The following is a 12,581-nucleotide window of genomic DNA, read 5'->3' on the forward strand; positions in this document are numbered from 1 at the left end:
GACCGTCGGTGATCACTCGCTGCTTGCTGCTCCTTGCTTGTGGTACGGTGGCACGGAGATGGCTTCCTCCGTGACTGTTTGGCCGCTTGGGAGAAACTGCCGACGGAGAAACAGCACCGCGCATCACGGACACGCATCTGGTGAGCAATAGAGCTCGTACCAGCGCCAGCGCGTTGGTGGGGGTTTTGACGTGACGAATTCCGGACGGACGGACGAGCGAGTGATTTCAGACACAGACAGGGCGATGCTCACGGCGCTTTTGAGGCAAAAAAAAAAGAGTTTTGAAGCAATCAGGCTTTGACTTAGTTTACACCGTCTGTCTGTGTAACATTAAGCTGCACATGCTTCAGGGTCCAGCCACGCCTACTTTACTCGCTTTTGCAGCGAGCAGTTCGTACTCCTCGCCTTTTGAAGCAGCCAGATTCAGATTAGAGTATGCGGCTCTGAAGAATGTTTCCTACTGTACCAATGTTTATCTGCAAGGTAGTTTTTCGAAACGGAGGCGTCGATTAATTAAGAAGAAAAGAATTGCCCGGTTAATTAACGGAAAATCGGACGAAGTAGTGGTACTACTAGCCTTTTGATCCATTTTATTTACTCTTGAAATGCTTTTGCTAGCTGCTAGGAATAGTACTGGGGTTGCATTGACGTGTACCGCCACCCATTTGAAGCTAGGCAAACCGGCAGGATAAAGAGGAGGCGGCAGTACCAAGTTAGTATAGAGAATCCAAATACGGCAGCAGGACAGGATCGCAGGACAGCAGCTAATGGAGGCAAGCGTTGGATTTTTGGAAGGGAAAGCGCTTAAGCACGGCAGATAGGGTGTGAAATCAGTGTTGGCAGGGAAGGCGCGCAATCGCCCTGACCCCATTACCAATCAAGTGCAGAGCTCGTTATTAAGGGGACAGGAGGCCGCGAGGGAGGTTGGATTTGCGAGTCAAAAAATGTGAATCACACACAAGATCGTCGGAGATCAGGCTGTGCACGGGTGGAGTAGCTCTTTGCAGCGGAGAACCCATGTCAAGATTGTCAGCTCGTGCAACAAAGACGTTGCGCCTGATAATCACCTGTAGCCCAACTATAACTAGTTAGCGTGGGATGTGTGTCGCTCACCTAATAAGCGCCCGCACTGAGAGTGGTACTGCTGCCGAGTTAGCATCACCTTTGCCTCGCAAAGTCACAGGTGTTCTGGTGCAAAGCATGGTTTGAGATAAAAAGATACTATATTTTTGCCCCCACACGACGGGCCGAGAAGTAGCAGCAGGCACGCATGGCAAAGCCAATCGATCGTGACACGTTCACCTGCATGGTCGACCTGTTTTCGGATCTGGCAAGATACTTGTGTGATCACATTTTGGAAATGGCATAATAATCTAGCGGGGTGAAGTCAATATGGACCCATATCTTTGGGTTTCCGAGACACGATCACCTGCTCAGCTACATGCGTCCAAGGGGGTGATCGTGACACACACACCTGCTCCATCCAACATGGTGCTGTACTATACATGCGGGCGACACGAGTGATGAGATGGGATCACAGAGGGAAACAGTGGATACGCGCTGCTCACGACGATCGATCGGGAGTCGGGAGTCGGGAGTCGGGAGTCGGGACACGAGCAACGTCCAAGAGCGAGCATAGTGCACACCTGAGCCCTAAGTGTGATGCAACGGGTCACGAAGCGTAGGGCTCCCTCCCTCGCCTTGGAAGTTGCGACTTTGGAAGCTTTCTGGGACGAGCAAGATGCTGCCTGTAGGCCGTGGGGGGTAGGATAGCGGCAGGAGAGGACAAAGGAGAAGAGTAAGGAGGAGATCAACGAACGTGCCCAGCAAAATGCTGGCTTGGGTCCTAGCAGTGCACATGTGCGTGTGGTACTGCGGTTTGGTACCTTTCTTGTCACTAGTGGTCTAGACTTTTCTCTCTGCTCTGTATGTCCTCTTTCTTTCTTCCCGAGGAAAGTAATCCAGTTTGGTTTACTTTGTAAAACTAATCTAGTCTGTCAGCGAGGAAGTAGTAGCAGTACGCAATGGAATGGACTTTCACCGCGGATGGCCCAATGAGCGGCGAAAACGTCGAAAGCTGCTGGTTGCGGGTTGTGGAAGGCTGCGCGCACCGCTAGCGAGAGTGACGGACGCTAGCGTACGCCCATGAAAAACACCGCGCAACGCACGCACCCACACGTGACATCGTTGCGGGTTAAATTTTTGGACGTTGCGTTGATTGCACTTCACAAAGGGACGAGATTATCATGCCTACCGATGTCTAGTGGTCTTCTTCTTCGGTGCATGCTTTACCTCGCCATACTCTGCTTGGTAACGTCAACAAGGCCTCCTAAAGATTACTAAATCGCCAAAAATCTGACGTCGGTTTTTAGGATGCCCAATGAAAATGCTTCCTGGACCGTCGGATGAGCTGCACTGATCATGATGCAAGAAACAGTGCCGCATCATGTTTTGTTGAGCGTTCGTTGCAACCGACGCGCCAGCGAACGCGACACTCAACTTATTGGTAATCTTTCTTTATATCAAATGGCAAAATTGACGGCGATTTTTGTTTTTTCATAAGTCTTGGCAAATTGAAAATCGTTTGCAAATTTGCTAGGTGGTTTTTTCGTCTAGGAAAATCTATTTTTGCTACTCCCTCCTTTCATCTATATAGGGTCTAGTGCGTTTTTCGAGACTAACTTTGACCAAATGTTAGAGCAATAATATATGACATGCAACTTACACAAAGCATACTACGTATGCGAAATATATAGTACCTTCAAATTCGTATGCGAAAGAAGCTTTCAATAATATAATTTTCACATTATGCATGTCATGCACTTTTAATCTTATCAATAATCAAAAGCGGTCTTAAAAAATGCATTAGGTCCTACATAGATGGAAGGAGGGAGTACGTGCTTGTGTTCACTTACCTACATTTTTGTTGTCACGGCAAATAACCCACCGTGGTACCTTGGCCCGGATACCATCACTAGTGCCATTTTTTTTGGTCATGTTTCAAATGTTAAAAGTCACTAGTCTTTAAGTCCCGGGTCGTGGCAAATTGTTCACACTCAATTGGCATGAAGCGTTTTTCAACATCCATTGTAAATTGAACTTGTTGCAATTTAACTTTTGTACAACCATGTCATTTTTGTGTGCGTTAGGTATAGCACACTTGAATTTTCAAAAAAAATATGCTAGTTTGTGGCTATTTCCAAGACATGGCAAATTACATGGCTGTTTTAGTTGCCATGGAATATATATGATTTTTCCAATACATATCTACATGATTTTTTTTATTTCAAAAAGGATTGCAATTTTTCTGTTTTCGATTTCTAGTCTGTGTGCAAATTGCTATCTTTTCATAGTTGGGTCTTTGTGCGGGTAAGCTGGGCCTCCTTTTCTGGCCCACTTTCTTTTAACCTGTACATAGGGACAAAGTTGCTCTTGAAGGACCTATGAACATTTTTTTAGATCAACTAGCAAAAACACCCGTGCGTTAACGAGAGAAAAAAATACCACATGCTTTTAATTTAGAAAAATGGTCTATAATCTAAGAATTTGTAGCTATGACCCAAACAAAAATGGTCTTAACCTATAAAAGGATAGATTAAGATTGTACAAGTGTTCTATTTCAACACGGCTTGCATGTAGATTACAAAAAACGGTCAAGTGATCATGCAGTTATTCAAGTCATGTTCGGAATGAGGTGTTGTTACGGGCGAGTAAAAAAAAATGACAAAAACGAACGATCTTGTGGTGCGCATAGTCCAACAGGCCGACCCCAGTTCAGGCGGTGGAGGACGATGCGGCACTGCGGCTCGTCTTGATCTGGCCAGAACTCACTGCCTACGGGGAGGAGCGGCTCAACAAATGTTGTGGTGCGTGTCGTCTAACAGGCCGATGGTGGCGCGCCGATAGGCTACTCGTTCGTTTTGTTGGCACCGCACCTACCGAGAAAAGGTAGGGGGAGGAAAGGGGATCCCGCCGCCGGGGATGGTAAACGACGCGACAGGCTGATGGCCAGAGACGAGGAAGCGTTGGTGTGGCGATTAACATTGCGGTCTAGATAGTATATTTTAAATTATTAACAGATAAAATAACATCATATTCAAATTCTACATAGTTTTCTAATCAAATTCCATATATAACATGTTAAATTTGGACTTACGATTTAGAACATATGGGTATTTTAAAAAACATTTAGTATGTACTGCCATGGGTTTAATGTCAGAAACATTAAGGGTTTTGTATAAAATAGCAAAACGGACTAAAAATACTTATTTTTTTATAAGTAGGTATAGATAACCTGTACATAGCGACAAAAAAATTAACTTGTATGTAGGGGAAAAGGTGGTCTTGAATGCACTGGTTTCTGACAAATCGAACATTAGGATTATGTGAACCAACCTATGATTGAATGGTTAGAAAGGAAGTGAATATCAGCCCATCAGGATTCAAGTCCCGATGCTGGCATTATTCGTAAATTTATTTTAGAATTTCTATTGATGTGTGTTTAGTGACAAAAAAAGTTTTCATCAATTACGAGACGTCTGTTGTGACTTCGTCAATCTTAAGATGATATATCGGCTCAGTCTCTTAAATGTGCTCATAAATATAAAGTCTGGTTGTATGTTTATAAGGATGTGTGTATGCGTGTAGAATATATATATATATGAATGTCTGCATTGCATCTGTACTGTGTAAAAAAAACGTCAGGCTTCTACCGGCGTCAAAGAAACAAAAACAAGAGAAACGAATTTGCTCCCGCTCAAATCATGCAAGAACCGACTGCGGCTGCGGCCCCATCCCCCCGACTGCAGCTGCAATGAAGCGGAAACCCACTACCCCTCGGGACTCGCGCCATCGCTTTACCGTGCGTATCGATCAGTGCACTAGTAATTTTTGCTAGTCATCTTAGTAGTCCTGGTAGGTTGCACCGTAGGAGTAGCCTTTATAGGACCCAGAGCAAAGGCTGTTCCTGTTTTGGTGGCACGCACGCGTCTCTCTTTCTCTCTCTCTCTCTTTTTTTTTTTTTGCGAGTACACGAGCGTCAGCGGTCCATATATCCACGGAGCCACGGAGGGGAGGCCGGAGAAGCGAACCGGACCCGATCACGGCGGAGGAGGGACCGACGATCGGCCGGAGCTCGACCGCGCGTGCACGGGAGGGGAAAGCGATGGCTGGTCACTGGTGCATGCCGTGTCGGGGGGCTTTGCCTTCGCTTTCCGTGGCCGGGGGGTCGATGTGATTCTTGGCTAGGTTTTGTTTTGGGATCTGCGGCTGCGGCGGACGTGTTAAGTAGCGACCGGTACACTGCTACGGCGAGAGGAGAGATACGTACCTACCAGTATGGATTTTCTCCTCTTTGCTGCCATTCATCCTTCTTGTGGAGTACAGTGTGGTAGTACCTCTCAAAGAATTTAATTAACCACTGACCACAAAACATGACATCCTCTTTGTTTGTTTTTCCTCTCTGCTGCAAATCGCAATGCGTGAATTGCACGGTCAAATCCTCACAATTCTAAACCTGGTGAAAAGTATTCACAAGAAGTTATACAAAGGTCTCTATATGCGGTGTTTTTCCATGTCCCGTATTTTTTTTCAAATCCTCACATTCTAAATCTGGTGAAAAGTATTCAGAAGAAGTTATAAAAACGGTCTCCATATGCACTGTTTTTCCATGTCCTGTATTTTTTTCAAAGACAGGACAGTTTTTTTTGAACATAGTACAGACGCAAAGCGCTCATATAAACACGCATACACTCACCCCTATGAATGCACACACGCACACCCTATGAGCACCTTCGAGAGACTAAGCCGGCATATCATTTTGAGATTTTACGAAATCACCGTAGTCGCTTCGTAGTCGACGGGAACGGAAGACAGGACAGATTGATTCTGAAGACTGTTGGCAGGTTCATTTCCTAGTAGCAGGCCTGATCTTGCGTGTACTTGCATGCTTCGAAGGTTTTTCTTTTAAATGTGCAAACTCAAGTAGACAGGCCAATCGGTGAGTAATATCCTGATTATTATTTATTGAAAAAGTGATCCTAGTTCACAAAAAAGTAGACACGAATGCTACACCGTGGAGAATTTTCTTTTCAATTTCTTTTTGCCGAATTTCAAAATTGCAGCGAGGAAAGATTCATCGAAGGCAGCAGAAACAATATTGTTGTGATGCCTACCAAGGTTAAAAGGTCTCTAGTACATCACATGTTTCACAATGAGCGAACAATCCCCCCTTCTCCCTCAGAAAGTCAGAAGGATGTACGTTAAGGCCATACCCATGCTATGAATATGTGTACTTCATTTTAGAGACAACACCTCATGCGATCACAGTGGCGAATCCACCCATCCGTCTAATAAGAGATTGCTAATAGCGCAGATCGATCTATGTAAGGCCTCCTATGTATCCAAAGGAGCTTCTCTCGCTTAAGAACACAATGCAAAAGTGCTGTTGGATATGCGAAGGCAATGACATCAACTGTATCCCGCCTCATGTCAAAGACAGCGAAAATATGTCTGCAAAATATCAGATTTTTACAGCGAAAATAGGGGTGAGGCTGTTAATGAAACTGCTAGATATCAGTTTCTTTTACTTGTGGACTAGGATCTATGTCTATACAATATTCAAGGCTCCTAGCCTCTGATGTTAGATTAAAAACAGTTTTTGGAAGATCATGACTGAGAAAATTGAAAAAAGGTGTTCATGGCAGGGGAGGCTGCTTAACATTGCTGGGAGAGTAACTTTGGTTCAATCTTGTCTTACTAATATACCCGTTGATATGATGTCTTTCTATCCTATGCCTGTGGGGGTTAGGAAGAAAGTGGATTTTTATAGAGCCAGGCTGGTGTGGCAAGCTGATGAGGATAAAAAAATTACCATCTGGTAAATTGGAAGACTTGTAACTTTTCAACAAAGTTCTACTTGCCCAATGGCTGTGAAAACTTGAAAGTGAAAATGGGATGTGGCAGGAAATCCTACTTGCTAAGTATGTGAAAGGGAAGTGTATCTCTGGGATTAAACATAAACGTAGAGAACTAGAGATTCTCACTTCTGGTCCAGTCTTCTGCATTTTAGAGACATGTATTATCAACATGTAAAAAAAGTGGTTGGGGGATGGAAAAAACACTAGGTTCTGGGAAACTAGTGGGTGGGTGATAAACCCTTGAAAGATGCCTATCCTAGTCTTCATTTTATCAACAATAATCATAATATCTGTTTTTGATGCCATTGACAAAGGATGGCAACAATTCACATTTAGAAGAACTTCATTTGGAGATTCTATTGATTTGTGGAATTCTCTACACACCCCCGATGATGTCTCCTGACAAAAATTTACAGTGAAATCCCTTTACTTATATCTGATTAAAAGTGATAGAGGCTTCCCACATATTTTTTTGTGGAAAGTCAAAGTGCCTGCTAAAATTAATTTTTTCTTATGGCTGCTTAATAAAAAAAGCGTTTTTTAGAAATGGAGAAGGACCTCCCGCCTCTGCATCTGGACGATGCATGCACCCACTTTATTAATTATTCACACAAGACCTTACAAAGTCATACAACAGTAAGACTAAAGCCACCGTCTAGGCAACATCTGTCGCTACTCCTATCCAGTTGATGTAGGGATGCTAATAGTCTGGGCCTAATACTAAACAGACCTTATAGCCAAGCCTAACATCTAAGACCTGAGGTCCCAACCAGGACGTGTTGGGGAACATAGTAATTTCAAAAAAATTCCTACGCACACACAAGATCATGGTGATACATACCAACGAGAGGGGAGAGTGTCGTCCACGTATCCCCGTAGACCGTTAAGCGAAAGCGTTATGACAACGCGGTTGATGTAGTCATACGTCTTCACGATCGACCGGTCCTGAGTACCGAACGTACGGCACCTCCGCGTTCAGCACACGTTTAGCTCGGTGACGTCCCGCGAACTCACGATCCAGTAGAGCTCGAGGGAGAGTTTCGTCAGCACGACGGCGTGGTGACGATGTTTATGAAGCTAGTGTTGCAGGGCTTCGCCTAAGCACTGCTACAGTATGACCGAGGTGGATTATGGTGGAGGGGGCACCACACACGGCTGGGAGAGATCAATGATCAACTTGTGTGTTCTAGGGTGCCTGTCGGTGTCAAAACCGGCGGATCTCGGATAGGGGGTCCCGAACTGTGCGTCTAAAGCGGATGGTAACAGGAGGCAGGGGACACGATGTTTTACCCAGGTTCGGGCCCTCTTGATGGAGGTAAAACCCTACGTCCTGCTTGATTAATATTGATGATATGGGTAGTACAAGAGTAGATCTACCGCGAGATCAGAGATGCTAAACCCTAGAAGCTAGCCTATGGTATGATTGTATGTTGTCCTACAGACTAAAACCCTCCGGTTTATATAGACACCAGAGAGGGTTAGGGTTACACAAGGTCGATTACAAAGGAGGAGATATCCATATCCGTATTGCCTAGCTTGCCTTCCACGCCAAGTAGAGTCCCATCCGGACATGAGACGAAGTCTTCAATCTTGTATCTTCATAGTCCAACAGTCCGGCCAAAGGATATAGTCCGGCTGTCCGGAGACCCCCTAATCCAGGACTCCCTTAGTAGCCCCTGAACCAGACTTCAATGACGATGAGTCCGACGCGCAGTACTGTCTTCGGCATTGCAAGGCGGGTTCCTCCTCCGAATACACCACGGAAGAATTTGAATACAAGGATAGTGTCCAACCCTGCAAAAATAAGTTCCACATACCTCCGTAGAGAGAATAATATTTCCACAAATATAATCTGCTGACACGTTTCGGCAACATGACATCATGCCATGGCCCGGTGATTATTCGAACCGTTTCCTTTAACTAGCCCCGCACATAACGCGAGGCAGTTTTTTGACACGTCTTGTCAAAGCAGAGATCGTCCCCTTATTATGGGATTCTCATCAATACGGGCGTGGGTAACCCAACCGCGCCATTGATTACGACGCTTGGGGGATAAGCGAGTTTTACCAGGCTAGTGGGGGCGCATAGTTTCGGCCGCCCATATAAAGGGACAAGGATTCACCTTTTCATCCACGCCTTCTTCCTCCTTTGCTCATCCATTTTCGCACACTCGAGCTCCAGCGCCCAAGTCCGCATTTCCCACCTCAACCTTCTCCAACCATGTCCGGAGCGGGAGGCACATGGATGGTCTCCTCCATCACGGAGGGACACATCAAGAAGCTGAGGAGAGCCGGATACCTACCAGACGACATCGCGCACCGGCTCCCAGATGAGGGGCAGCTCATCCCCACCCCCAGGCCCCACGAGAGGGTAGTGTTCCTTACCCATTTCCTCCGCGGACTGGGATTCCCTCTCCACCCATTCGTCCGGGGGCTCATGTTCTACTACGGCCTGGATTTCCACGATATGGCCCCGAACTTCATCCTCAACATCTCGGCGTTTATCGTTGTGTGCGAGGCCTTCCTCCGCATCAAGCCCCACTTCGGCTTATGGCTGAAGACCTTCAATGTCAAGTCGAAGGTTGTGAGCGGCCGCCAGGCGGAGTGCGGAGGCGCCATGGTGGGCAAGATGCCCGTCACATGGCTCGAGGGCTCCTTCGTGGAGACCATAAGGGGGTGGCAATCGGGGTGGTTCTACATCACCGAGCCGCGTGACCCTGCATGGGCAGCGGCCCCCGAGTTCCGATCTGGCATCCCCACGCGGCTCACCTCCTGGCAAGAGAAGGGCCTGTCCCGTGGTAGGTCGGGGGAGCTGACCGGACTCCAAACATGTATCCAAAACATGGTGAGCAAGAAGCTCAAACTCGTCAACGTAGTCCAGGTCATGCTCATCCGTCGGATCCTCCCGTGTCAACAACGGGCTTTCAACTTGTGGGAGTTCGACCCAGCCCAGCACCAAACTCTGAACAGGCTCTTCGACACAACACACGAGGATGCCTGGAAGGTGCTATTCAAGGGCGCCGAGGTTCCCCCTCCCACTACCGAGGATCGCGGATTCTGCGCAAAGTGCCAAGCCAGTGCTGTAAGCTATTTTACCTCTTACAGGATACTTGTTTTTCGTAGTTTGACTGTATGCGGGATCTAAGCTCCCGTACCTTTGACAGGACTGATAGGAAACGGCCGGACAGATCGACTGTCCGGCTCCCTTGCCCGGAGGCCCAGCAAACGCTCTCCTGACGAAGATGCTGACTCCGGCTCCTTACAAGGTGCCAGAGAAGACCAAGAAGGCCAAGGGAACCCGAAAGAGTTCCCGACGCCAGGTGTTATCGGACTCATCGTTCGATAACTCTGCGGCACACTCCTCCCCCGAAGACGAGGAGGAAGAAGAAGATGCTCCCCCTTCAGTTGGGGGAGACAAGAAAACGAAGGCCGCCCCAACCGGGGGGGGGGGGCGAAGGGTCCAAGAAGGGAAGGACTCTCCTTCCGGACTACTCTACTACCGCCGCCGAAGGCGAAGATGAGTGGCTGCTCAGGGCCAAGCCCCTGGCAAAGTCGTAAGTATTCGGATGCCAGAGTAACTCATATCATTCATTTGTCGCACTGTTTCCTCTAACGCTGAATTATGATTATGCAGACTGCCACGAGCCCGTATCGACGTATCGTCGGACGGCTCCCTGGGCTCGTCGAATATAGATAGCAATCCACTTTCGACCGCCACCTCCCCCTGCCCTACGGACAACGCCGAGGTGTTGTCTCAAGAGGCACCTGGTCGAGGGGAGACAATCCCGGAGGCGCCTCAAGGCGACCTTCCGGACTCCGGGAGCAGAGGGAGCAAGGCTCCCGAGGGCTCCGAGTCCGGCCCTCAGCCGAACACCGCGCCGGAATCCCCGGTGGTTCCGAACTCAGGCAGGCGGCCTCCTTCTAAAAGGGGCAAGACGCCTGTGCCGGTGACCTCTGTCCATCCAGAGGCACCGGACAATCTGCTGGGAGCGCTTCCATCGACGAGGAGCACCACACTATTATGAGTGCGGTGGTCCAGAAGGTTCAGTCCGCCAAGAGCGGATTGACTGAAGTCTGTGCCAGCCTTCTAACAGGCTTTGAGGTAAGTGTTTGAAATATAGGAAAAAATATTACCGCATAGATAGTAGCCCCTGATGCTCTGTTCGGTGTTCAAAAAGAAAAGCCGAATAGAGGATCAGATAATACCGCAGGAGTCTAACATAAGTATGTCTATATGCGTATGCAGGTTTCGCTGCTGGCCTCAGCTGCACTGACTGCGGAGGTCGCCACACTGAAGCATGAACTCGAGGGGTCCAAGAAAGAGCTCGGCCTTGCCAAGAGGCAGCTCGAGGAGAACAAGGGTAAGTAATACCCTGTCTATAGATATGTATATATAAAAGAAGACGCGATTGCAAAATGACAGGATCATCTTATATTTGTCAGGGGCCACGACCGAGGTGGCGACCCTGAAGCAAGCGCTATCCGAGGCCGAAGACAAAGCGACCAAGGAGCGCACCGAGCGGGAAAGGCAAGAGGCACGGGTGGGCGAGGTGCAGAAAGAGCTCCAAGCTCTTGTGTCGAAGCATGAGGCGTTGGAGCGTGACTTGGAGACGCGAGAGTTCGAGCTTGCCGCGGCCCTCGAAAGCGCGAAAAATGCCAAGGCTGAAGCCCAGAGGGCCCTCCAGGAGATTGATGCGATGAAGAAGATAGTGGCGGGTAAGGCATTCTATATGCAAAGCAAGCATGTGAAAGTAAATTACCTGTTACTTACCCGAATCCGGAGCTCTCCAGGAGCATTCGCAGATTTGCCCCGCAGCGTGTCAGATGCCGCAACTTTTTACCAGGCCGAGGAGGGAAGCTCAACGGAGAAGTTGTTCTGGGCCCAATATACTGGGACCGAACACCTGATGCCTATGAGCGACCAGCTAAAGCAGCTGGTCGAGCTACACAAGGCGGCCGAACAGGCCATGAAGGGCTTTATAGTCCGGCTGTGGCCTGGCGACGCCCTTCCGAACAACTACTTCGGCCTGGTGAGACGGCTTGTGGATGCCTGCCCGCAGCTGGAAGTCGTCAAGCGGTCCGTCTGCATTGAAGGTGCACGCCGAGCTTTCGCCCGTGTGAAGGTGCAATGGGCCAAGCTACACGCCGTGAAGATGATCAAGGAAGGGCCGCCGGCGGGCAAGGAGCATCGCCACCCCGAGATGTACTATGAGGGTGTCCTGAAGGGTGCCCGTCTCGTAGCGGACGAGTGTACGGAAGATGTAATATTTGAATGAATTTGCTCGTGTGATCCTGTATGCTGAAAACCTGTTTCATATGCGCTATGCAACACTTGTTTGAATTTAAAATATTACCTTCTGTTCGACTGTTTATCAAATCTGAGAGATGGCTAGTTGTCGGTTTCTGCCCCCATGCCACGAGTGCTGGGGTGTTCGGGATAAACCTGAGCACTCTTGTTCCCATTTTTGGGTCCTTCGAGGCAGGTGCTCGGCACAACGAACAAGACAATCGGACTAATAATGCTTTATCACTCTCACTTAGCCATAGAATTCTATAATTTTAAACTTCGGCGAAGCCCCTGGCACTCGGAAGGCCGAATTCGGGGCGCGATACATGCCTTAAGCCGGATAGGGCCGACTCCTCGCTCTAAGCGGCATAAGTCTTT

Source organism: Triticum urartu, chromosome 3A (genome assembly GCF_056163025.1).
Source record: "Triticum urartu cultivar PI428250 chromosome 3A, HENAU_Tu73, whole genome shotgun sequence".
NCBI lineage: Eukaryota > Viridiplantae > Streptophyta > Magnoliopsida > Poales > Poaceae > Triticum > Triticum urartu.